Consider the following 27,800-nt stretch of genomic DNA (forward strand, 5'->3'; position numbering starts at 1 on the left):
TACATACAAAGAAAATGTTTTTGTCCTTTTTCCTTAGACTTAAATCCCTCAACTGATGTCCAATTTTTCTACTTTTTTTTTCACAGCGACTAAAATACTAAAACATTACACAACTACGAAAACAAATATAAGAAGTTAACATTTTTCTAACATCCTACTACTAATTATCTAGAGAATTCTCCCACCCCACACTTAAAAGAGTGTAGTGTCCCCAATGCACAAATAAAGCAAAATAATAATGAGGGTGGACAAGAAACTCCCTGAAAGGCTAAAGGCCGAAGCAATAGCGGCTCACGGAGTACTCAAACTTTCCCCAGGCATGGTCCTTTGTGTGGGCACCCCACACTTAGTTCTCACCATCTAACTCGCTTTTCCACACTTCCAATGGCTTTGCCTCCTATGTTTATAATCCTGCAAAACAAAAACAAACACTACAACAATAATAAGATAAAAAATACAAATAAAAGAAAGCAGTAAAGATGGGTTGCCTCCCAACAAGTGCCTTATTTAACGTCACGGCACGACACAAAATCTCATCTAATCATTGGCAAGTAACACCTTTGACTTTTGACTATCAAAGTCACCTCCATAATAGTGCTTTACTCTTTGTCCGTTCACTAAGAACGTTCTCTAGCCACCTAAGATGCGCAGCTCAATTGCACCATGTGGAGTGACTCCCACTACCTCAAACGGGCCCGACCATCTCGTTTTGAGCGTCCCCGGAAATAGTTTTAACCTCGAATTGAACAAGAGAACCAATTGGCCCGGTACAAACTCGCAAAAGTGTATATGCTTATCATGCCAGCGCTTGGTCTTTTCTTTATATAACTTTGCATTCTCATACGCATGCAAGTGAAACTCATCAAGCTCATTCAATTGCATCACCCGCTTTCTACTCACAAATTCTGCATCAAAGTTCAGCTTCCTTATCGCCCAATACGCCTTGTTCTCAAGTTCCACCGGTAAATGGCATGCCTTCCCATAAACTCGCTTGTAAGGGGAGGTTTCGATTGGAGTTTTGTAGGCAGTCCGGTATGCCCATAGATCATCATCAAGCTTTGCAGCCCAATCATTCCTACTTGCACTAACCATCTTCACTAGGATCTACTTTATCTCTCTATTTGAGACTTCAACTTTCCCACTAGTTTGAGGATGGTAAGCGGTTGCAACCTTATGTTTGACCCCATATTGCGCTAAGACATTGTCCAAGAGCTTGTTACAGAATTGGGTGCCCCCATCACTAATCATCACTCTCGGAGTACCGAACCTTGTAATGATATGCTTTTTCACAAAGTTGACCAAAACATTGGGATCATTGGTGAGAAGAGCAATGGCCTCCACCCATTTCGACACATAGTCAATGGCCACCAAAATGTGGTTACACCCACTAGACAAGGGAAACGGACCCATAAAATCAATTTCCCACACATAAAAAATTTCAACCTCCATAATACCGTGCAATGGCATCTCATTGTTCCTATTCTCTGGCACCTATCACACCTCCTCACGAACTCATGGGAGTCTTTAAACACGCTAGGCCAATAAAAACCCGATTGCAACACCTTAGCTGTCATTTTGTCACCCGCATAATGATCACCATAAGGCGACGCATGACAGTCATGTAAGATAGCATTTATTTCAGATTCGGGCACACAACTTCTCATTAACTGATCGGTACAAGATTTGAACAGAAATAGCTCATCCCACACATATGGCCTCACATCTCCCAAGAACTTCTTTTTAGCATAAGGTTCAAGATTAGGCGGCATCTCTCCACTTTCCAGATAGTTCACAAAATCTTCATACCATGGCACCTCCCCAATAGTAATGGCCAACAATTGCTCATCCGGGAATGTTTCCTTGATGACATCTCCCCCAGCTACATGATTCCGAGTTTCTAACCTGGATGAGTGATCAGCCACTTGATTCTCTGTTTCTTTACGGTCTCGGATCTCCAAATCAAATTCCTGCAAAAGAGTAAAACCCAACAGATTATCCTTGGTTTAGCATCATTCTTTTCGAACAAATACCTGATGGATGCATGGTCTGTGTAGACGATGAATTTGGTGCCAACCAAATAGGCCCGAAATTTATCGAGCAAGCAACTCCTTTTCTGTCACAGTATAATTTATTTATGCAGGAGTAAGATTCTTACTTGCGTAGTAAATGGAGTGAAAAATTATGCTCCTCCTCTGGCCCAACACGGCCCCAATTGCACCATCACTAGCATCACACATTAGCTCAAATGGCTCTTTCCAGTCACGAGCCACTATGATTGGTGCACTCACTAACATCTTTTTCAGCTCCTCTAATTCTTTCAGACAAGCATCGTCAAACTTGAACGGCACATCCTTCTCTAATAACCTGCACAAAGGAGAAGAAATGTTTGAGAAATCCTTTATAAATCGGCGATAAAAACCTGCATGTCCCAGAAAACTTCTAATTCCTTTCACAGAAATCGGTGGTGGCAACTTTTCAATTGCTTCCACCTTAGCTTTGTCAACTTCCAATCCATCTTTGGACACCTTGTGCCCCAACACTATACCTTCACGTACCATAAAATGGTACTTTTTCCAATTCAGTACCAGATTAGTCTCCTCACACCTAGCAAGCAATTTAGCAAGATCGGTCAAGCATTCATCAAAAGAAGGACCAAACAAAGAAAAATCATCCATAAAAACCTCCACAAACAATTCCACCATATCGGTGAAAATAGCCATCATACACCTTTGAAATATCGCAGGTGCATTACACAACCCGAATGGCATTCTCTTAAATGCATAAGTGCCATAAGGGCATGTAAAAGTGGTATTTTCTTGATCTTCCAGGGCAATAGCAATCTGATTATACCCCGAATAGCCGTAAAGGAAACAATAGTATTCATGTCCGGCTAACATGTCTAGCATTTGATCAATGAAGGGGAGGGGGAAGTGATCTTTTCGTGTAGCATTATTCAACTTCCTATAATCTATGCATATTCGCCAACCAATCACAGTCCTAGTTGGGATTAATTCATTTTGTACATTCACTACAACAGTCATACCCCCTTTTTTAGGTACACATTGAACATGGCTTACCCACTTACTATCGGAGATGGGAAATACTATACCTGTGTCGAGCCACTTAATCACTTCTTTTCTTACCACCTCTTTCATGATTGGATTTAGGCGGCGTTGATGATCCACGCTAGGCTTGTGTCCCTCCTCTATGAGTATTTTGTACATGCAGAATGCAGGGCTAATACCCTTTATGTCAGACATTGTCCAACCAATGGCATGGTTGTGCTTCCTCAGCACCCTTAAGAGCTTTTCTTCCTGCAATTTAGACAAATAAGAAGAAACAATCACAGGTAAATATTTAGAACTACCCAAATATTCATAATGAAGATGAGATGGTAACGAAGGTACTTATACAAGAGTCAAAAACTGAGCCTAAGCGTCACAACCAAAGTACTCACTATTCTTAAGGCATAACAAAGTTAAAAGATATGGCTTCAATTCAATTCATCTCACAATGGCTCCTACTCCTAAAAAAAATAAAACTAACTACACCCGGTTCAAATAAAATCCTTGGAAAAGAACCGCGGCACAAAGAAAAACCAAGGGGGAATTACTACACTACATACAAAGAAAATGTTTTTGTCCTTTTTTCTTAGACTTAAATCTCTCAAGAAAACTGTCTAGGAGATTTATCGTTGGGAAAAGTCCAATTTTTCTACTTTTTGTTTTCAATTTTTTTCATAGCTAATAAAATACTAAAACACTACAGAACTACGAAAACAAAAATAAGAAGTTAACATTTTTCTAAAATCATACTACTAATTATCTATAGAATTCTCCCACCCCACACTTAAAAGAGTGCAGTGCCCCCAATGCACAAATAAAGCAAAATAATAATGAGGGTGGACAAAAAACTCCTTGAAAGGCCAAAGGCCGAAGCAATAGCGGCTCACGGGGCAAGCAAAACTCATCAAGCTCGTTCAATTGCATCACCCGCTTTTTACCCACTAATTCTACATCAAAGTTCAGCTTCTTTATCGCCCAATAGGCCTTGTGCTCAAGTTCCACCGATAAATATCATGCCTTCCCATAAACTAGCTTGTAAGGGGAGGTTCCGATTGGAGCTTTTTAGGCAGTCCGGTATGCCCATAGAGCATCTTCAAGCTTTGCAGCCCAATCTTTCCTATTTGCACTAACCGTCTTCTCCAAGATCTGCTTTATCTCCCTATTTGAGACTTCAACTTGCCCACTTGTCTGAGGATGGTAAGCGGTTGCAACCTTATGTTTGACCTCATATTGCGCTAAGACATTGTCCAAGAGCTTGTTACAGAAATGGGTGCCCCCATCACTAATCATCACTCTCGGAGTGCCGAACCTTTTAAAGATATGCTTTTTCACAAAGTTGCCACCACCTCGGCATCATTGGTAGGAAGAGCAATGGCCTCCACCCACTTCGACACATAGTCAACGGCCACAAAAATGTGGTTACACCCACTGGACAAGGGAAACGGACCCATAAAATCAATTCCCCACACATCAAATATTTCAACCTCCATAATACCGTGCAATGGCATCTTATGCCTTTTCGTGATTGTTCCTGTTCTCTGATACCTATCACACCTCCACACGAACACATGGGCGTCTTTAAACACCCTAGGCCAATAAAAACCCGATTGCAACACCTTAGTTGCCGTTTTGTCACCCGCATAATGACCACACTAAGGCGACGCATGACCATCATGTAAGTTAGTATTTATTTTAGATTCAGGCACATATCTTCTCATTAACTGATCGGTACAAGATTTGAACAGAAATGGCTCATCCCACACATATGACCTCACATCTCGCAAGAACTTCTTTTTAGCATAAGGTTCAAGATCAGGCGGCATCTCTCCACTTGCCAGATAGTTCACAAAATTTGCATACCATGGAACCTCCCCAGCAGTAATGGCCAACAATTGCTCATCCGGGAATGTTTTCTTGAAGAAATCTCCCTCAGCTACATGATTCCGAGTTTCTAACCCAGATAAGTGACCAGCCACTTAATTCTCTGTTCCTTTACGATCTCAGATCTCCAAATCAAATTCCTGCAAGAGTAAAACCCAACTGATTAGCCTTGGTTTAACATCTTTCTTTTCGAACAAATACTTGAAGATTGCATGGTCTGTGTAGACGATGACTTTGGTTCCAATCAAATAGGCCTAAAATTTATCGAACGCCAACACTACAATAAGCAACCCCTTTTCTGTCACAGTATACTTTATTTGAGTAGGAGTAACAGTCTTGCTTGTGCATTAAATGGAATGAAAAGATTTTCTCCTCCTCTGGCCCAACACGGCCCCAATTGCACCATCACTAGTCACACATCAGCTCAAATGGCTCTTTCAAGTCAGGAGCCACTATGATTGGTGCACTCACTAACTTCTTTTTCAACTCCTCGAATGCTTTCAAACAAGCATCGTCAAACTTGAATGGCACATCCTTCTCTAACAACCTACACAAATGAGAAGAAATTATTGAGAAAACCTTTATAAATCGGCGATAAAAACCTGCATGTCCCAGAAAACTCCTAACTCTTTTCACTGAAATCGGTGGTGGCAACTTTTCAATTGCTTCCACCTTAGCTTTGTCAACTTCCAATCCATCTTTGGACACCTTGTTCCCCAACACTATACATTCACGTACTATAAAATGGCGCTCTTCCCAATTCAGTACCAGATTAGTCTCCTCACACCTGGCAAGCACTTTAGCAAGATTTGTCAAGCATTCATCAAAAAAAGGACCAAACATAGAAAAATCATCCATAAAAACCTCTACAAACCGTTCCACTCTATCGGTGAAAATAACCATCATACACCTTTGAAAAGTCGGAGGTGCATTACACAACCCGAATGACATTCTCTTAAATGCATAAGAGCCATAAGGGCATGTAAAAGTGGGCTTTTCTTGATCTTCCAGGGCAATAGATATCTGATTATACCCCAAATAGCCATGAAGGAAACAATAGTATTCCTGTCCGGCTAACCTGTCAAGCATTTAATCAATGAAGAGGAGGGGGAAGTAATCTTTTCATATAGCATTATTCAACTTCCTATAATCTATGCATATTCGCCAACCAATCATAGTTCTAGTTGGGATTAATTCATTTTGTTCATTCACTACAACAGTCATAACCCCTTTTTAGGTACACATTAAACATGGCTTACCCACTTACTATCGGAGATGGGAAATACTATACCTGTGTCGAGCCACTTAATCACTTCTTTTCTTACCACCTCTTTCATGATTGGATTTAGGCGGCGTTGATGATCCACGCTAGGCTTGTGTCCCTCCTCTATGAGTATTTTGTGCATGCAGAATGCAGGGCTAATACCCTTTATGTCACACATTGTCCAACCAATGGCATGATTGTGCTCCCTCCGCAACCTTAAGAGCTTTTCTTCCTGCAATTTAGACAAATGAGAAGAAACAATCACACGCAAAGTGTTAAAACTACCCAAATATGCATAATGAAGATGAGATGGCAAGGGTTTAAGTTCCAGTTTTGGAGCCTCCTCAACTGAGGGTCTAGGGGGCAGGCCGATTGGCCTATCCATAGGCTCAAACTGTGATCTTTCTCTTATGTATTCACAAGATCCATCCAAAATTTACAACATCTCCACAACCTCTTGTTCCAGTTCCAAGTAATTGAACAACATCAATGTATTTTCTAGTGCATCTTCTTTAAATGCACTTGGCTCTACGGCTGGTTCATTTATCTTCACTACAGAAATCATGGACAGGTCCTCTCGTAATGACGAGGCAACTGAATGGCTCGATATACCTTGAAGACCGCTTCTTCATTGTCCACCCTCAGGATCATCTTACCTTCTCAGTCTATGATAATGGCATCTCCAGTGGTCAAAAGAGGTCGTCCCAAGATGATAGGAACTAACTCATCAGCCTCGTAGTCCAAGATGATAAAATCTGCAGGGAAAATAAACTTCCCAATCTGTAGCAAGACGTCCTCAATTACCCTCCCAGGATAAACATAAGATCTGTCAGCTAACTGTAGTAGCACCGTGGTGGGTCTCGGAGCTCCTAATCCCAATTGTTTGAACACTGACAACGACATCAGATTGATACGTGCACCCAAATAACACAAGGCTACCCACATCAATTTCACCAATCCTCATGGGGATGGTAAAACTACCCGGATCCTTAAGCTTTTGTGGAAGCTTATGTTTAATCCTGGAAGTGCACTCCTCAGTAAGTGCACCGGTCTTAAATTCAGTTAACCTCCTCTTATTTGCCACTATATTCTTAATATATTTTTCATATTTTGGGACCTCACAGAGCATGTCCAATAAAGTGATGCTCAAGTGTATCTACTTTAGCATATCTAAAAATTTGTGAAACATATTGTCATCATTCTTCTTTCTCAGTCTTTGAGGAAAAGGAGGAGGCACCCTCCCTGATATTTGCTCAGACTTTATTTTGTTTCTCTTATCTACCTCTATATTTTTTGGCACTCTTTCTTCTTCGAGCCCAGACTGCTCTTTTTTCTTCTTAGGCACTTCTACTAACTCTCTCCCATTTCTCAACGTCACTGTATTGACTTGAGGATTTTTCTCTGTATCACTTGAGGGAGCTCCAACAGGTCTAATATTCTGATTGTTAGCTATTTTCCCAAACTGCCTCTCTAGATTTTTGAACTCTGTGCGCAATTGTTGATTCTCAGCTATAATTTCCTGATTGTCTATCAAGAGCTTTTTCATCATGTCAGTCAAACTCTCTTCTGATTGCTGTGGAGGTTGAGGTGGATGATTATAATTCACTTGAGGCCTGATGTTTTGATTTCCACCCCAAGAGAAGTTAGGATGATTCCTCCAGTTCAGATTGTAAGTGTTACTATATTGAGAATTTTGATTCATCGGCCCTCTAGCTTGTTGCCCCACGTAGTAGATGGATTCAGGATTCACGGGGCATATGTCAGTTGTGTGACCTTCACCACAAAACTCGCAGCAAGTTGACATCTGTTGCACATGCTGCATCTATTGTGCTTGGTGCATTGTCATCTTATTCATCTGATTTTTTAATCTCGCTATATCTTCCCTCAAGGCTGAGAAATCATCAAGCTCGATCACACCTGCTGCCTTTTGTTTAAGCGCTCTTCGTGGTTTCCCATCTTTTTGCCAATTATTATCATTAGCAGTGAAATTGTTTAGCAGGTTCTAGATCTCACTATACTGTCTTGCCATGCAACTACCTCCACATGCTAAGTCAAGATTCATCTTTGATTCCTCGTCCAACCCATCAACTAAAGTGTGACGCAACACCTCATCAGTCTGACAATGATGTGGGTAGTGTCTGAGTAGCTTCTTGTATCTTTCCCAAGCTTGACGAAGAGTCTCGCCATCTCGTTGTTGAAACCTAAGAATCTGGCTCCTCAGCGACTCTGTCTTCTTAGGGGGAAAAACTTGATTAAGAATTTCCTTGCTAGATCATCCCAATTGTGGATTGAGTTCGCGGGCTCCTTTTGCAACCATTCCTTAGCTTCCCTTAGCAGTGAAAAGGGAAACAGTGTCATCCTGACATAGTCCTTGAAAATGTTCGGATAATTGTAAGTGTCTGTAATTTCAAGAAAGTTCTCAATGTGCCTCTGCGAGTCTTCATGAGATAGACCCACATATTGCCCTGTGGACTGAATCGGTTGTACCATGTATTGTTTGAGTTCAAAGTATCCCGTGATCTCAGGCTTCACAATTGCCTGAGTCATATTAGCAAGATTGGGCCTTGCAGCTTTTATCACCGGACGCCCTTCATTACCTGCCATCTCTATTGGTTGTGGTTGAACTACGATGTCCAACTCTCTTTCAATTCTAGTTCTAGCTTCAACTTCCCTCCTCACTCTATGAAGTGTTCGTTCGATCTCAGGATAAAGCGGAAGGATATTGTTTTCGCTTCCACTACTCTGCATTCAACAGAAGAGCATGCGTTATCACAAATAAAGCAAACTAAAAATTAAAACTTGAACAAATAACGAATAAAAGCTTAACTTAGAGATAAACAATCAATAACTAAGTCCCCGGCAACGGCGCCAAAAACTTGTTGGTTCCCCAAGTACACACAAGTATACGTGACCGTCAAGTAATAAAGTGACTCGAAAGTCGGATGTCGAACCCAAAGAGACTTAGATCAATTGTCAACTAAGCAAACAAAAAATAATTAAAAGTTCAAGATATTTAAGAGTGATGTTTTTCTATTAATCTATAATTGCGGAAATTAAACAAGTAACAACTAATTTATCAAGAGTGCAAATGTTTATGATGAGATTTTAATTTAGAGGAGGTGAAAATTCAAGGATTGTGGTTGGTTTATCAGTCCTATTAAGTTCCATAATCAGACTCGTTAATCCAGATTATCTATGGTTGCTAATTAACCGGATCATTTATATGAATAGCAAGTCCCCACAATACTACTCGCCTGCCCATAATATATCAATCCTATATTCCTATGGTATTGAGTCTATCATGAACGAATATAATACGTTATTCAATTAAGCAAGACTGTTAAGTATATTCCTATTCTAACCGCGAAATCGTCCCCCGAGCCATGGGTTCAGAAACAAGCTCTCTCTAATTCTACTCTAATCTAAACACGAATTTCCCCAAACATAACATAGATAGTAGGGTGAATTGGTAGCTACAACAATTCACAAGTTAAAACTAGAATTAAAGAAACAACCGCAAGATGATAATCTGAAGTAACGTAGATATAATTAATAAACGTTTTATAATCATGTCAACCACAACCCTAGAACTAAAGTACTTAGCCACTCATGTTCGTAGTAACAATTTTCCAAGTATTATGCATAAACAAATTACAAAGAAAAGATAAATGAATGAAGAACTCGATGATTTTCTCCTCCAAATTTTATTCCACGTGATGTTCTTGCCTCCGGTCGCACAAACTCCTCTAAAAATGGTGTTTAATAACTATTTATATGTATAGGGAAAAAGCCTAGATGAAATAACTAAGTCCAAAACCAAAAGGATACAAAATAGGCTTTAAAACACGGAACACCCTCGCTATAGGTCTCGCGGCGCGTGGCAAAACGCGAGCTTCATCTCGCTGTAGCCCGTGCAACGCAAGCTTTATCACGTGCTTTAATCCTCGCCTCGCCTGCTCTAACGCGAGCAAAGTAGCTCGCTACGCCTGCTGCTGCTTCGATTCAATTTTGTTGCCTAACATTTCCAATTCACGTTTTTGTTTCTTTTTTCAATTGTTCTTTTTAAATTCTTTTGATTTGTCTTTTTTAATTTCCTTTGTAATGTTAAACTTTAATCCTTATATATCCACTAATTAAATAATCATAACTACATTCTTGTAGTGTATAAAATACATATAAAATCTCTACTTTGCTCCAAATTTCGTCTACAACGTACCTACACATAAAATAAGCTCAATTAAGCACAAATATAGCATAGTTTAGCATTAAAACCCCAAAACGTAAGGTAAGCAGTGCACTAAAAATATGAAATTATAGACAAACATCACTACCCACACTTACCATGCATTATTCACCACTTACTCTAACATAGAGGTCAATGACATTATTACCTTTCCTTCATGAATCAAGTGCCCTCACACAACAAATGAGAGTAGTTCCACACACATTTAAATTTAAGAACAATTAGGAACTCAAGATAGGAAGAATTCACTCACTCTCAGAAATAACATTCATATGCCACAAAACATGCACCATAGGCTTGCCCGTAATGTAGTACTCTACTATTCGAGCTCATTCAGTCTAGGATCAAGTATGACTTTAATTGGTTGTAATGTAGGCTGCGGGTCGGGTTGGATACATTTGGCTATATGAGTGACTACACCTCCCTAAGTACTTTAATAGATATACTTTAACATTCAAACCACATACTTATGTCAAACCAAACTCCACCTTCACATCAATGTATATTACTCCATACTTCTTTTAAACACTATTACATCAAGAGTCACCACTATCAAGGAATATTTTTCACAACAATATAACTATATATGTATATTTTTTCTTTCTTTTTCAATTCACGTGGCTCTTACCTTTTCAAAACAGTGCACCTTTCTCCTTATTTCATTAGTTCCACTCAAAAGTAAAAGCAACCACCCCACACTTTAACTTATACAAAGTTCACTGCAATTCAAGTGCTCATGAGAGGTTAAAATGTTTAAATAGATGGTTAATTCAAACAAATGGGTAAGTCTTGTAATGTGGTTGCCAAAGAAACAGGATTATAGGCTCAAAGGGGTTAACTATGATACATAACAATTAGGCAGGTAAACTATATATATCTGGCTCAACAAAGAAATGCCTATATCACTTTCAAGACTGAACAATACTACTATTTCACTTTGCAAACACACGGGGCAAGTTCTAGACATCAAATGCAATGCACAGAATAATACACAAACCTCACACACACCTGACACATAACTCACTCAGGATCGGACTCATCAAGACACTCTAGTCAAAGCAGTTAAGCAAATTTTAGATCATACAATTTAAGGTACTTATACAAGAGTCAAAAACTGAGCCTAAGCGTCACAACCAAAGTACTCACTATTCTCAAGGCATAACAAAGTCAAAAGATATTTCTTCAATTCAATTCATCTCACAATGGCTCCTACTCCTAAAAAAATAAAACTAACTACACCCGGTTCAAACAAAACCCTTGGAAAAGAAACGCGGCACAAAGAAAAACCAAGGGGGAATTACTACACTACAAACAAAGAAAATATTTTTGTCCTTTTTCCTTAGACTTAAATCTCTCAAGAAAACTGTCTAGGAGATCCATCGTCTGGAAAAGTCCAATTTTTCTACTTGTTTGTTTTCAATTTTTTTCATAGCTAATAAAATACTAAAACACTACACAACTACGAAAACAAAAATAAGAAGTTAACATTTTTCTAACATCCTACTACTAATTATCTAGAGAATTCTCCCACCCCACACTTAAAAGAGTGCAGTGTCCCCAATGCGCAAATAAATCAAAAAAATAAAGAGGGTGGACAAGAAACTCCTTGAAAGGCCAAAGACCGAAGCAATAGCGGCTCACGGGGTACTCAGACTTCCCCCAAGCATGGTCCTTTGTGTGGGCACCCCACACTTAGTTCTCACCATCTAACTCGATTTTTCACACTTCCAATGGCTTTGCCTCCTATGCTTATAATCCTGCAAAACATAAACAAACACTACAGCAATAATAAAATAAAAAATAAAAATAAAATAAAGCAGTAAAGATGGGTTGCCTCCCAACAAGCGTCTGATTTAACGTCGTGGCACGACACAGAAGCTCGTCTAATCATTGGCAAGTAACACCTTCGACTTCTGACGATCAAAGTCACCTCCATAATAGTGCTTTACTCTTTGTCCGTTCACTAAGAATGTTCTCTCGCCACCTAAGACGCGCAGCTCAGTTGCACCATGTGGAGTGACTCTCACTACCTCAAACGGGCCTGAGCATCTCGATTTGAACTTCCCCAGAAATAGTCTTAACCTCGAATTGAACAAGAGAACCAATTGGCCCGGTTCGAACTCGCGATGGTGGATATGCTTATCATGCTAGCGCTTGGTATTTTATTTATATAACTTGCCATTCTCATACGCATGCAAGAGAAACTCATCAAGCTCTTTCAATTGCATCACCCGCTTTCTACCCACTAATTATGCATCAAAGTTCAGCTTCTTTATCGCCCAATAGGCCTTGTGCTCAAGTTCCACCTGTAAATGGCATGCCATCCCATAACTAGCTTGTAAGGGGAGGTTTCGATTTGAGTTTTGTAGGCTGTCCGATATGCCCATAAAGCATCATCAAGCTTTGCAGCCCAATCTTTCCTACTTGCACTAACCGTCTTCTCCAGGATCTGCTTTATCTCTCTATTTGAGACTTCAACTTGCTGTGATGACCCAAAAGATCATCTTTAAATTTGATAAGTAATTTTGTGTTCTAAGACCTCAAAAAGCACTATTTATCATTCCTCGACTTGCATGCGCAGTCCGTATAAGTTTTCGGAAAATGTTTATGTGGAAAATGGATTAAAATATGAAATAGAGCCTTAAAATTCAACTGAGTTGACTTTGGTCAACATTTTGAGTAAACAAACCCGGATCGGTCTTTTGACAGTTCCGATAGGTCCGTATTGTGATTTGAGACTTGGGCGTATGCCCGAAATTTAATTTGGAGGTCCCTAGCTCAAGTTATGACCATTTAACAGAAACTAGAAATTTAAAGGCTAAAGATTTCCAGGTTTGACCACGGAGTTGACTTTTTGATATAGGGGCTGGAATCCGATTCTGAAAATTGGAATAACTCCATTATGTCATTTATGACTTGTGTGCCAAATTTGAAGTCATTCCGGATTCATTTAACATGTTTCGGCACGACATTTGCAAATTAAAAAGTTTAAAACTCAAAGTTCGAATCGAGGTGTGAATTGTAATTTTTAGCGTTGTGATTTGAGGACTCGACTAAGTTCATATGATGTTTTACAACTTGTTGGTATAATTGGTTGAGGTCCAGGGGGGCTCGTGTGGATTCCGGATGGTTACAGGATCAAAATTTGGACTTAAGAAAAAATCTGAAATTTTCGCCTTCTAGTGTAATCGTACCTACGGTCAATTTTCCGCAGAAGCGGAAATGCTGGACAGAACACATAAAATCGAGTTTTAGCCATTTTTACTCAATGTTTTGAGTTTTGAGTCTCGGATTTTGGCGATTCCAAAGCGATTTTTCACGACTTTGAATTGGGTACGTGTTGTATAACCAAAAGTGATTATATTTCATAAATCTATGTCTATATTCATCATTTATTTCGGATTTAGATGGAAGAAATTGGAACTTTTGTAAAACTTTCCAAAAATAAAAATTTATGATTTGAAGATCCATTTGACATCGGAATGGGATAATTTTTGTATGGTTGGACTCGTATCGGAATGGGTGTTCAGATTTCATAAATTTTTCCTAAATTCGAGACGTGGGCCCCACTGTCAATTTTTAAAGTGAATTTCGGATTTTATACGAAAAATTAATAAATTCATATGGAATTAATTCCTATGATTCGTATTGAGTATATCGAATTGTTTGTGAATAGATTTGAAGCTTTTGGAGACAAATTTAAAAGGAAAAGCTGTGGTCGACTAATTTATTGAAATTGCAAAGCGACGTAAGTGTCGTGGCTAACCTTGACTTGAGGGAATAGAACCCTCGAATTATTTGACTATGTGAATTTCATGTGCAACGATGTATAGGCAAGGTGACGAGTGCCTATACTTTGTCAATTTAATTGGTTGCTTAATTATTTAAACATCTTAAATTGTTTTAAGATACGAATTGATTGTTATAATAATTGTTTCTCTCCTATTCTTTGTCAAATATTAATTCTTTAATTCTTGCAATAATTGTTACATGTTTATTTGATTTATGTGTTTTAATTGCTACTTGACATTTTGCATATTAAATACTAAACTACCTATGTTCACCTTGATTTCCATAATAAATTGTTATTTGTCATTATTTGTTTCATAAATAAATCATAATTATTGTATGCTTGTTGTCTTATAATTTCATATTAATTGTTGCATTTATTGGGGCAATATTTTTTATAAGAATTGGTAAATGAATATATTGGAGGAGCGGGTTTCACGCTGCAAACAGAATTGATTGAAATGAACATATTAGGGGTTCGGGTTGCACGCCGCAACAAACTTATTAAAAGTCCATATTGGGGGATCGGGTTGCACGCCGCAACAGACTTGTTTAAAAGTCCATATTGGGGGATCGGGTTGCTCGCCGCAAAAGACTTATTAAAAAGTCCATATTGGGGGATCGGTTTGCACGCCGCAACACACTTATTAAAAGTCCATATTGGGGGATCGGGTTGCACACCGCAACTGACTTGTTTAAAAGTCCATATTGGGGGATCGGGTTGCTCGCCGCAACAGACTTAAAAAGTCCATATTGGGGGATCGGATTGCACGCCACAACAGACTTATTTAAAAGTCTATATTGGGGGATCAGATTGCACGCCGCAACAGACTTATTAAAAAGTCCTTATTGGGGGATCGGATTGCACGCCGCAATAGACTTATTTAATAGTCTATATATATACTTGATTAAAATAAATATATTGGAGGGTTGAAAATGAATATATTGTGGGAACGGGTTGCACGGTGCAACGGAAATTGGTTGAAATAATAATATGTTATGACTGCCGAATTGGCTTCCACTGTTAAAAATGAGTTACCTAATTTATTTATATTATTGTTGTTATTACTAGTATTGCGTACAGGTTATTGTAAGTGACCTGCCTTAGCCTCGTCGCTACTTCGTCGAGGTTAGGCTCGGCACTTACCAGTATGTGGGGTCGGTTATACTGATACTACACTCTGCACTTCTTGTGCAGATTTTGGAGTTGGTCCCTGCGACGTACCATAGACGTGCTCGGATTTCAGCTATCCATAGGAGACTTGACGTATAACTACACGGCGTCCGCAGTTCTTAAGTCCCCATCTACTTTACTTTAGTAGTGTGTTTGTTTTCAGACAACTTTATTTTATTCAGACCTTTATTTGTATTATTCTAGAAGCTCGTGCACTTGTGACACCAATTCTGAGATGGTATTTAGACACCGTTATTTTTATGGATTATTCACTACATTTCGGACTTTTCTTCCGCATTTGGTTCTTTGTTATTAATAAAATTAAAAATTATTTTAAAATGGATAATATTATTCTAACCTTGGCTTGCCTAGCAAGTGAAATGTTAGGCGCCATCATGGTCCGAAGGTGGGAATTTCGGGTCGTGACAGTTGGTATCAGAGCACTAGGTTACATAGGTCTCACGAGTCACGAGCAAGCTTAGTAGAGTCTGAAGGATCGATACATAGACGTCTGTACTTATCTCTCAGTGGTTATGAAGTTTAGGAACAATATCACTTTTTTCATTCCTTATCGTGCGGAATTGATTTAGCTTTAAACATATATCTCGTATTCCTTTGTACCCACTCGTGTATGACATTGCGCACTCGGTATCAGTTGTGCGTTGACGGTTCGTGATGCCGCAGATGGACTACGAGGGAGCCAGAGATGCTCAAACATTGCCTCAACGTGTGGTTCCGACTGAAGATGCGGACGCATTGAGAGACCACCCAGTGAATCATGTGGGGGGGGGTGCAATGGACCTTGGCATCTGGTTGTTTTATACGAGCTGTGAAGATTAATATTATGGATCATCGGACATGGTGAACTATGACTTCGCACCGAGTGGGGGAAGTCCACTATCAATGGATGTATTGCGGGGTCATGTGTTATATTAGTTTTGGCCTAAAATGTATATATGTGGTACTGAAAGGTTCCCCATAATTTAACACATGTTTAAGGCCTGGGATTTTGTAGAAGATAAGGTTGGGACTTGCGGTATGTCCACCTAGTTTAATAATCCTATACTTCAGTACCAAAGGAGTTAGAGAAACAACTTTAAATTTAGAGAATGTCTACTCAGCGTGGACGTCATAGTTGCGGATTTTTGGGTGCTTCGGAGGAAGTACATTGGTTGACGAGATTCTGGACTATGTGGTTCGTGCCAAGATTTGTCTGTATGGAGCTCTACTTTTGTGATCGTCGTGTATAAATAGGGGTAAGGGTTACCTCTAAGAAGAATCGAAGAGTATGTTAAGAAATGGGTCAGCTCAACAATGTTGAGTCAGCATAACAAAAGAAGAAATTGGCCTTGGGAGAGATAATTCTCCATAGGTGTCCGTGGCAAGCCTATGAAGAGGGGCAGACCAGCCAATGAAACACCGTCCACTTGGCTCAGTTCTCAGAAATGCTTTTGAAAAAGTTTGTTCCCGAATTCTCCATAATGCGTGGCGCATATGGTTCGAACGATTGCGTCAGGTCACCATGACAGTGTTAGAATATGCCATCAGGTTCAATAAGTTAGCCCGTCATATTCCTACTTTGCTTCCTATATCCAGGGAGCGAGTCCACAGACACATTAAAGGACTCAATTATGATCGCAAAATTTTGTACGACTTAGGAGTACTTAATTTTCACTAGTGGTAGAAATTTCCAAGATATTAGAACGTGTTCGGGTGAGGTTTAAGGAAACTAAGGAGACCAAGACATCTCGAGGTTTTGGGGGATTCAGTGGATTCTACTCTACGAGTATAAATCATTATGGCGGGGGCTCGGGCAGTCGGCCAGCCTAGTTCGCATATCGGATTACTCGTGGTGCTCCAGTAAATTCTTTTAATGCACCACCGACATGAGTTTACTGCAATGGTTATTCTAGTTATCTGGCACAGACTCAATATGAGCAGCCAAACCCGCAAAAGGGGTTGTTATGAATACGGTGATACTAGGCACATCATGAGAAATTTGTCCCAAACTTGGGTGAGACATTTCATCAAAGCACTCAGGCTACGTGCCCCATTGCAGTTACTACACCACCCACATGACCAGTTAGGGATGGAGGATAAGTGGGTAGAAGGCGTCCTAGAGGTGGAGACCCAGCCGTTGATATAATTGTTGTATGGTATGGCGGAGGGCGTTACATCAGATGGTGTCGTTACAGGCACGACCTTGATTTAATATAAAGGAATAATTTCCTTAACTTGGTTCGATTCTGAGTATCGAGACGAATCCTCATATTATGCTTCACTTATGAGTGAGCTTCGTAATTCTATAATCTACTTATGTATTTACTCCTGTTGGTAGGTTCTATGGAGATAACTACGCCTATCATTCTATGTTGGACTCTAATAAGAGCTGTGAGGCTAAATGTGGCTTTCTGGTACTCATTTCGGTAAGTTTTGATTTAATTTCTGGATAATCAATTACAAATTGTGAATTATATGCCCTACCGGTATAGGGTTCATTATGTGTTGTGATTTGGTGTAACTGAAATTATTTAAAAGAAGAAGATGGAAATTTTTGATTGGCACGATGTGCATATTATTTATGATTCGAAACTGAGGACGAGATCCTCACACTTTAACATAAATTGATATGTTTAAACCGGGCTACGAGCTGCAGTGGAAGTTATATAAGAACGCGATCCTTGTAAGGAAAATTCTTGTGTTTAAGTTCTCCCTTGTGAAATTAAAGTTGTACTATAGGAATAATAGGGAGTCATGCCTGTTAGGCCTAATTGAAAATTCTTGTATGAAATTCTCTGTGCATACTTACCAAATTTGTATTGTAATTATTAAGTTTTAACCTATGATATAGGTGCCCGCCCAGGTGGCATTAAATGTGACTCGTTAAGTTAGGTAAATAATTATGAGGTCTGGTTACCATCAGTTGAAGATTAGTGCATTTGATGTCCCTAAGACAGCTTTTCGGACTCGGTATGGGCATTACGAATTCCTAGTGATGTCATTTGGGTTTAAAAATGCCCCAGCAACATTTATGGATTTGATGAATCGAGTGTTCAAGCCCTATTTGGATTCTTTTGTGGTTGTATTCATTGATGATATCTTGATTTACTCCAGCAGTCGAGAGGAACATGAGCAGCATCTTCGGAGTGTGCTTCATACTTTGAAGAATAATCAATTATATGCCAAATTTTCAAAATGTGAGTTTTGGTTAGACTCAGTTGCCTTTCCAGGGCATGTTGTATCGGCAGAAGGCATAAAGATGGATCCTAAGAAGATAGAGGCTGTTCAGAATTGGCCTAGACCTACTTCAGTTACAGAGATCCAGAGTTTCCTTGGTTTAGTAGGTTACTATCGTCGGTTTGTGGAAGGGTTTTCATCTATAGCAAGCCCATTGGCCAGACAGACCCAGAAAGGTGTCCCATTCAGATGGTTAGACGAGTGTGAGTTGAGCTTTTAGAAGCTCAAGACCTCTTTGACTACGATGCCAGTGTTGGTATTACCCACAGGTTCATGATGGTAGACGGTATATTGTGACGCATCTCACATTAGGCTTGGTGCAGTATTAATGCAAGATGGTAGGGTGATTGCATATGCGTCGCAGCAATTGAAAGTTCACGAGAAAAACTATCCTGTTTATGACTTAGAATTGGCAGCCATTGTTCATGCGTTGAAGATTTGGAGGCATCATCTCTACGGTGTTTCGTGTGAGGTATTTACTGATCATCGTAGCCTTCAGTATCTGTTCAAACAAAAAGATCTTAATTTGAGGCAGAGAAGATGGTTGGAAATGTTGAAAGACTATGATGTCACCATTTTGTATCCCCGCGGAAAGGCCATTGTGGTGGTCGATTCTTTGAGTAGAAAGGCTGTGAGTATGGGCAGTCTTGCGTATATTCCGGTAGGTGAGAGGCTGTTAGCTGCAGATGTTCAGACTTTGGCTAATCAGTTTGTGAGGTTAGATGTTTTAGAGCCCAGTCGGGTTTTAGCTTGCACAGTCGCTCGATTTTCTTTATATGAGTGCATCAGAGGGCGGCAGTATGATGATCCTCATTTACTTGTCCTAAAGGATACAGTGGGGCACGGTGATGCCAAACAGGATAATGTGAATGACCTGCCTTAGCCTCGTCACTACTTCATTGAGGTTAGGCTTGGCACTTACCAGTACATGGGGTCGGTTGTACTAATACTACACTCTGCACTTCTTGTGCAGATTTCGGAGTTGGTCCCAGTGGCGTACCATAGACTTGCTCGGATTTTAGCTACCCATAGGAGACTTGAGCTATAACTGCACGGCGTCCGTAGTTCTAAAGTCCCCATCTACTTTACTTTAGTTGTGTGTTTGGTTTCAGACAGCTTTATTTTATTCAGACCTTTATTTCTATTATTCTAAAAGCTCGTGCTTTTGTGACACCAATTCTGGGATGGTATTTAGACACCGTTATTTTTATGGATTATTCACTACATTTCGGACTTTACTTCCGCATTTGGCTCTTTGTTATTAATAAATTTAAAAGTTCTTTTAAAATGGATATTATTATTCTAACGTTGGCTTGCCTAACAAGTGAAATATTAGGCGCCATCGCGGTCCGAAGGTGGGAATTTCGGGGTCGTGACAACGCCCTCTACCCGTTGATATAATCGCTATGATTTGACGTGAATGTTACTTGTATATTTATGTGAATTCCGTGAGTTTGATGGTTTGATATTTCATGGAATATAATTTTATTATGGATTTTTCCACTGCAAATAATAAATTAAATGAGCTTAAGAAGAGGTGTTTATATAATTATTGAGAATTTGGATTAATGAAGGTGTTGCCCTATGCTGAGTAATTTCTATCTCTGTTGATTGTTTTTGAGGTCTTATACACTTTGTGTGGAGCCTTCGACTATTTGTTGTGAAATTGATTGATTTGTTATATCTTTGGAATTGGTTGTGGCCATTGGGCAAATTGTGTTATGAATTGATTTTTGTTATGTTGCCTTGATAATATTCTGTGTAAATTGTTGGGTTATTATTTTGAGGATATAAGGGTGACATTTCACTGTTGAGATTATGTGGGTATAAGGGTGGCATTTCACTGTTGTTATGTGTGTTGGGATATTGTCTGGGTGGAGCGATAAGGGTGGCTATAGGAGAGATAATGGTGGCTATAGGAGCGATAAGGGTGGATATTGATATTTTCAGGTCGGAGGGATAAGGGAGGCTATTATAGAAGTGATAAGGGTGGCTATAGGAGAGATAAGGGTGGCTATTGCCAGGGATGATATGTGATGATGTGGAGTGGTTGCATTGGTGATTTTATGTGATGTTGTGATTTTTCTTGTATTTATTTTTATACCTCGTGCAATTTGTCTTGTTGTTGGTAAATTGATAATAGTCTAATTTATGATTGAAATTGAGAGCCTGTGGCTATTGCCAGGCTGATTATGAAAAGAAATGCGGGCACGAGATGCCGTGAGTAAATAATGATGATATTGGCACGTGAATTGTCCGTGCAGTTGAGATATGAAACGTGGGCATGAAGTGCCGGGGAAAATATGATAATTTTATTATTTGCATGTGAATTGTCCGTGCAGATGTGATATGAAAAATGGGCACGAGGTGCCGAGGAAATATGATGATTTAATTATGGGCACGAAGTGCCGTGAAAATATGAGAAGGGACGAGACCCGTATTTCTATGATTATGAAATGAGGTGTCACATGGTGACTTTTAATTGAAAGAATTATATTCAAAATATTTATTTGGAAGGATTTTTATTCAAAAAGTAGTATTTGAAGGAATTGTATGTGAAAGATATTTATTTGAGGAAATTATATTTGAAAAATATTTATTGAAAGAATTATATTTGAAAGATATTTATTTGAGAAAATTATATTTGAAAGAGAGTTATTTGGAAGAATTATATGTGAAAGATATTTATTTGAAGAACTTGATTTAATTGGGTGTACTTGTATTTATTATTTGTTGAGCAATATTAATAGTGTTCTTGTTGCCATGTCGGGCATATCACTGGTTGATTTGTGTTGCCCTTATTGTTATTTGTTTCCTATTATTTTGTATACTATATTGCACAGGTTATTAGATTAGTGAGTGTCTTTACTGTACCTCGTTTCTACTCCACTGAGGTTAGTCTTGATACTTACTGGGTACCGACTGTGGTGTACTCATACTACACTTCTGCACATTTTTGTGCAGGAGCCAGGTATTGGAGATATCGGACTTGGACAGAGTTAGAGTGGGATCGCAAGGATTCGAGGTAGAGCTGCTTGGTCGTTGTAGTTCCTTGAGTATTCGATCCTCGAGACCATTTCATGCATTCAGTTAGAGTTCGTGACTCAGTATTACCAGTCTTGGGAGGTTGTTATATTTGTAATTATTTCCGTTGTTGGAAAAACAAAATGGCTTGAATTGTTGTAAAATCGGCTTACCTAGTCTTAGAGACTAAGTGTCATCATGACGCATGTGGTAGGATTTTGGGTCGTGACAAGTTGAAGATGGAGTTCTATGAATGCAGGGTCGTATTTGTGTGCCTAATGTTGACGGGCTTCGTGAATTAATCCTTCAAGAGGCACACAGTTCCAGGTATTCTAATCATCCAGGTACCGCCAAAATGTAACAAGATTTGCGGCAACTTTACTGGTGGAGGAGAATGAAAAAGGAAATAGTTGCATATGTAGCTCGGAGTCTGAATTGTCAGCAAGTTAAGTACGAGCATCAGAGACCTGGTGGTTTGCTTCAGAAGTTAGAAATTCCTGAGTGGAAATGGGAGCGTATCACTATGGATTTTGTTGTTGGACTCCCACGGACTCAGAGAAAATTTGACGCAGATTGAGTCATTGTAGACAGGTTGACCAAGTCAGCACATTTCATTCCAATTGCAATTACCTATTCTTCATAGAGGTTAACTGAAATTTACATTCGTGAGATTATCCGCCTTTACGGTGTGCCCGTGTCTATTATTTTATATCGAGGTACGGAGTTTACCTCACACTTCTGGAGGGTTGTACAACATGAATTAGGCATGCGGGTTGAGTTAAGTACAACATTTCATCCACATACATGTGGACAGTCAGAGCACACTATTCAGATATTGGAAGATATGCTTCGCATTTGTGTTATAGACGTTGGAGGTACTTGGGATCAGTTTTTGCCACTTGCGGAGTTTGCTTATAATAATAGCTACCAGTAGAACATTCAAATGGCTCCATATGAGGCATTATATGGAAGGCGATGTCATTCCCCAGTTGGCTGGTTTGAACCGGGTAAGGCTCGGTTGTTGGGTACCGATTTGGTATAGGATGCCTTGGATAAGGTAAAGATTATTCAGGAACGACTTTGCACAGCTCAGTCTAGGCAAAAGAGTTATGCCGACCGTACAGTTCGTGATATTGCATTCATGGTTGGAGAGAGAATATTGCTCCGAATTTCACCTATGAAAGGTGTAATGAGGTTTGGAAAGAAGGGCAAGTTGAGCCCTAGGTATATTGGACCCTTTGAAATTCTTGAAAAGGTGGGTGAAGTAGCCTACAGGCTTGTATTACCACCTAGTTTATCAGTGGTTCATTCGGTGTTCCATGTGTTAGATTTCAGCTCAGTCCAATTGGACAAAGATTTGACTTATGAGGAGGAGCCGATAGCTATTTTAGCCCAACAGGTCCGACAGTTGAGGTCTAAGAGTTACCCTTCAGTTTGGGTGCAATGGAGAGGTCAGCCGGTAGAATCATCTACCTGGGAGTCCGAGTCGGACATGCAGAGTAAATATCCACATCTTTTTACCAGCTCAGGTACTTTTTCTAATTCCGTTCGAGGACGAACGTTTGTTTTAGAGGTGGAGAATGTGATGACCTAAAAGTTCATCTTTAAATTTAATAAGTAATTCTGTGTTCAAAGACCTCGAAAAGCACTAATTATCATTCCTCGACTTGCGTGCGCAGTACGTATCATTTTCCGGAAAGTTTTTGTGTGAAAAATGGATTAAAATGTGAAATAGAGCCTTATAACTCAACTAAGTTGACTTTGGTCAACGTTTTGAGCAAACGGACCCGGATCAGTGCTTTGACAGTTCCGGTAAGTCCGTATTGTGATTTGGGACTTGGGCGTATGCCCAAAATTTAATTTGGAGGTCCCTAGCTCAAGTTATGAGCATTAAACGAAAACTAAAAATTTAAAGGCTAAAGATTTCCAGGTTTGACCACGGAGTTGACTCTTTGATATCGGGGCCGGAATCCGATTCTGGAAATTGGAATAGCTCTGTTATGTCATTTATGACTTGTGTGCCAAATTTGAAGTCATTCCGGATTCACTTAACATGTTTCGGCATGACATTTGCAAATTGAAAAGTTTAAAACTCAAAGTTCGAATCGAGGTATGAATTGTAATTTTAGCGTTGTTTGATGTGATTTGAGGTCTCGACTATGTTCATATGATGTTTTAGAACTTGTTGGTATAATTGATTGAGGTCCCGGGGGGCTCGGGTGGATTCCGGATGGTTAACGGGTCAAAATTTGGACTTAAGGAAAAATTTGAAATTTTGGCCTTCTGGTGTAATCGCACATGCGGTCAATTTTCCGCAGAAGCGGAAACCGCACCTACGGTCAATTTTCCGCAAAAGCGGAAATGCTGGACAAAGACATAAAATCTGGTTTTTGCCATTTTTACTCATTTTTTGAGTTTTGAGTCTCAAATTTTGGCGATTCCAAAGTGATTTTTCACGACTTTGAATTGGGTAAGTGTTCTATAACCCAAAGTGATTATATTTCATAAATCCATGTCTATATTCATCATTTAGATGGAAGAAATTGGAATTTTCGTAAAACTTTTCAAAAATAAAAATTTATGATTTAAAGATCCATTTGACATCGGAATTGGATAATGTTTGTATGGTTGGACTCGTAACGGAATGAGTGTTCGGATTTCGTAAGTTTTTCCGAGATTCGAGATGTGGGCCCCACTGTCAATTTTTAAAGTGAATTTCGGATTTTATCCGGAAAATTAGTAAATTCATATGGAATTAATTCCTATGATTCGTATTGAGTATATCGAATTGTTTGTGAATAGATTTGAAGTTTTTGGAGACAAATTTAAAAGGAAAAGTTATGGTCGAGTAATTTATTGAAGTTGCAAAGCGAGGTAAGTGTCGTGGTTAACCTTGACTTGAGGGAATAGAACCCCTGAATTATTTGACTATGTGAATTTCATGTGCAATGATGTATAGGCAAGGTGACGAGTGCCTATACTTTTTCAATTTAATTGATTGCTTAATTATTTAAACATATTAAATTGTTTTAAGACACGAATTAATTGTTATAATAATTATTTCTCTTTTATTCTTTGTCAAATATTAATTCTTTAATTCTTGCAATAATTGTTACATGTTTATTTGATTTATGTGTTTTAATTGCTACTTGACATTTAGCATATTAAATATTAAACTGCCTATGTTCTCCTTGATTTCCATAATAAATGATTATTTGTCATTGTTTGTTTTATAATTTAATCATAATTGTTGTATGCTTATTGTCTTATAATTTCATATTAATTGTTGCATTTATTGGGGCAATTTCTTTTATAAGAATTAGTAAATCAATATATTGGAGGAGCGGGTTGCACGCCGCAACAGAATTGATTTAAATGAACATATTGGGGGATCGGGTTGTACGCCGCAACAGACTAATTAAAAGTTCATATTGGGGGATCGGGTTGCACGCCGCAACAGACTTAGTAAAAGTCCATATTGGGGGATCGTATTGCACGCCGCAACAGACTTATTAAAAGTTCATATTGGGGGATCGGGTTGCACGACGCAACAGACTTGTTTAAAAGTCCATATTGGGGGATCAGGTTTCTCGCCGCAACAGACTTATTAAAAAGTCCATATTGGGGGATCAGATTTCACGCTGCGACAGACTTATTTAAAAGTCTATATTGGGGGATCAGATTGCACGCCGCAACACACTTATTAAAAAGTCTATATTGGGGGATCAGATTGCACGCCGCAACGGACTTATTTAAAAGTCTATATATATACTTGATTAAAATAAATATATTGGAGGGTTGAAAATGAATATATTGTGGGAACAGGTTGCACGCTGCAACGGAAATTGGTTGAAATAATAATTGGTTATGACTGCCGAATTGGCTTCCATTTTTAAAAATGAGTTACCTAATTTATTTCTATTATTGTTGTTATTACTATTATTGCATACAGGTTATTATACGTGACCTGCCTTAGCCTCGTCACTACTTCATTGAGGTTAGGCTCGGCACTTACCAGTACATGGGGTCGGTTGTACTGATACTACACTTTGCACTTCTTGTACAGATTTTGGAGTTGGTCCCAGTGGCGTACCATACACTTGCTCGAATTTCAGCTACCCATAGGAGACTTGAGGTATAACTGCATGTGGTCTGCAGTTCTGACATCCCCATCTACTTTACTTTAGCTGTATATTTGTTTTCAGACAGCTTTATTTTATTCAGACCTTTATTTGTATTATTCTAGAAGCTCGTGCACTTGTGACACCAATTCCGGGATGGAATTTAGATACCGTTATTTTTATGAATTATTCACTACATTTCGGACTTTTCTTCCGCATTTGGTTCATTGTTATTAATAAATTTAAAACTTGTTTTAAAATGGATAATATTATTCTAACGTTGGCTTGCCTAGCAAGAGAAATGTTAGGCGCCATCACAGTCCGAAGATGAGAATTTCGGGTCGTGACACTTGCCCACTAGTCTGAGGATGGTAAGCGGTTGCAACCTTATGTTTGAGCCCATATGGTTATAAGACATTGTCCAAGAGCTTGTTACAGAAATGGGTGCCCCCATCTCTAATCATCACTCTCGGAGTGCCGAACCTTGTAAAGATATGCTTTTTCACAAAGTTGACGACAACCTTGGCATCATTGGTAGGAAGAGAATTGGCCTCCACCCACTTCGACACATAGTCAACGGCCACCAAAATGTGCTTACACCCACTGGACAAGGGAAACGGACCCATAAAATCAATTCCCCACACATCAAAAATTTAACCTCCATAATACCGTGCAATGGCATCTCATGCCTTTTTGTGATTGTTCCTGTTAACTGGCACCTATCACACCTCCTCACGAACTCATTGGCATCTTTAAACACCCTAGGCCAATAAAAACCCGATTGTAATACCTTAGCTGCCGTTTTGTCACCCGCATAATGACCACCATAAGGCGACGCATGACAGTCATGTAAGATAGCATTTATTTCATATTCGGGCACACATCTTCTCATTAATTGATCGGTACAAGATTTGAACAGAAATGGCTCATCCCACACATATGACCTCGCATCCCGCAACAACTTCTTTTTAGCATATTGTTCAAGATCAGGAGGCATCTATCCACTTGCCAGATAGTTCACAAAATCTGCATGCCATGGCACCTCCCCAGCAGTAATGGCCAATAATTGATCATCTGGGAATGTTTCCTTGATGACTCTCTCAGCTACATGATTTTGGGTTTCTAACCTGGATAAGTGATCAGCCACTTGATTCTCTGTTCCTTTTTGGTCTCAGATCTCCAAATCAAATTCCTTCAAGAGTAAAACCCAACAGATTAGCCTTGGTTTAGCATATTTCTTTTCGAACAAATACCTGATGGCTGCATGGTCTGTGTAGACGATGACTTTGGTGCTAACAAAATAGGCCCAAAATTTATCGAACGCCCACACTACAGCAAGCAACTCCTTTTCTATCACAGTATAATTTATTTGAGCAGGAGTAACAGCCTTGCTTGCGTAGTAAATGAAGTGAAAACTTTTGCTCCTCCTCTGGCCCAACACAGCCCCAATTACACCATCACTAGCGTCACACATCAGCTCAAATGGCTCTTTCCGGTCACGAGTCACTATGATTGGTGCACTCACTAACTTCTTTTTCAGCTCCTCAAATCCTTTTCTAACAACCTGCAAAAAAGAGAATAAATTTTTGAGAAATGCTTTATAAATCGGCGATAAAAACCTGCATGTCCCTGAAAACTCCTAACTCCTTTCACTGAAATCGGTAGTGGCAACTTTTCAATTGCTTCCACATTAGCTTTGTCAACTTCCAGTCCATTTTTGGACACCTTGTGCCCCAACACTATACCTTCACGTACCCTAAAATGGCACTTTTTCCAATTCAGTACCAGATTAGTCTCACACACCTGGAAAGCACTTTAGCAAGATTGGTCAAGCATTCATCAAAATAAGGACCAAACACAGAAAAATCATCCATAAAAACCTCCTCAAACCGTTCCACCATATCGGTGAAAATAGCCATCATACACCTTTGAAAAGTCGCAGGTGCATTATACAACCCGAATGGCATTCTCTTAAATACATAAGTGCCATAAGAGCATGTAA

At 39.3% G+C, this 27,800-nt stretch overlaps 1 pseudogene; it reads right to left on the reverse strand.

The window, feature by feature from the left end:
• Positions 1-1,104: 1,104 nt before the first annotated feature.
• LOC142178977 (uncharacterized) lies at positions 1,105-27,699 on the reverse strand (annotated as a pseudogene).
• Between the last annotated feature and the right edge of the window lie 101 nt (positions 27,700-27,800).

Source organism: Nicotiana tabacum, unplaced genomic scaffold, assembly GCF_000715075.1.
Source record: "Nicotiana tabacum cultivar K326 unplaced genomic scaffold, ASM71507v2 Un00123, whole genome shotgun sequence".
Classification (NCBI taxonomy): Eukaryota; Viridiplantae; Streptophyta; class Magnoliopsida; order Solanales; family Solanaceae; genus Nicotiana; species Nicotiana tabacum.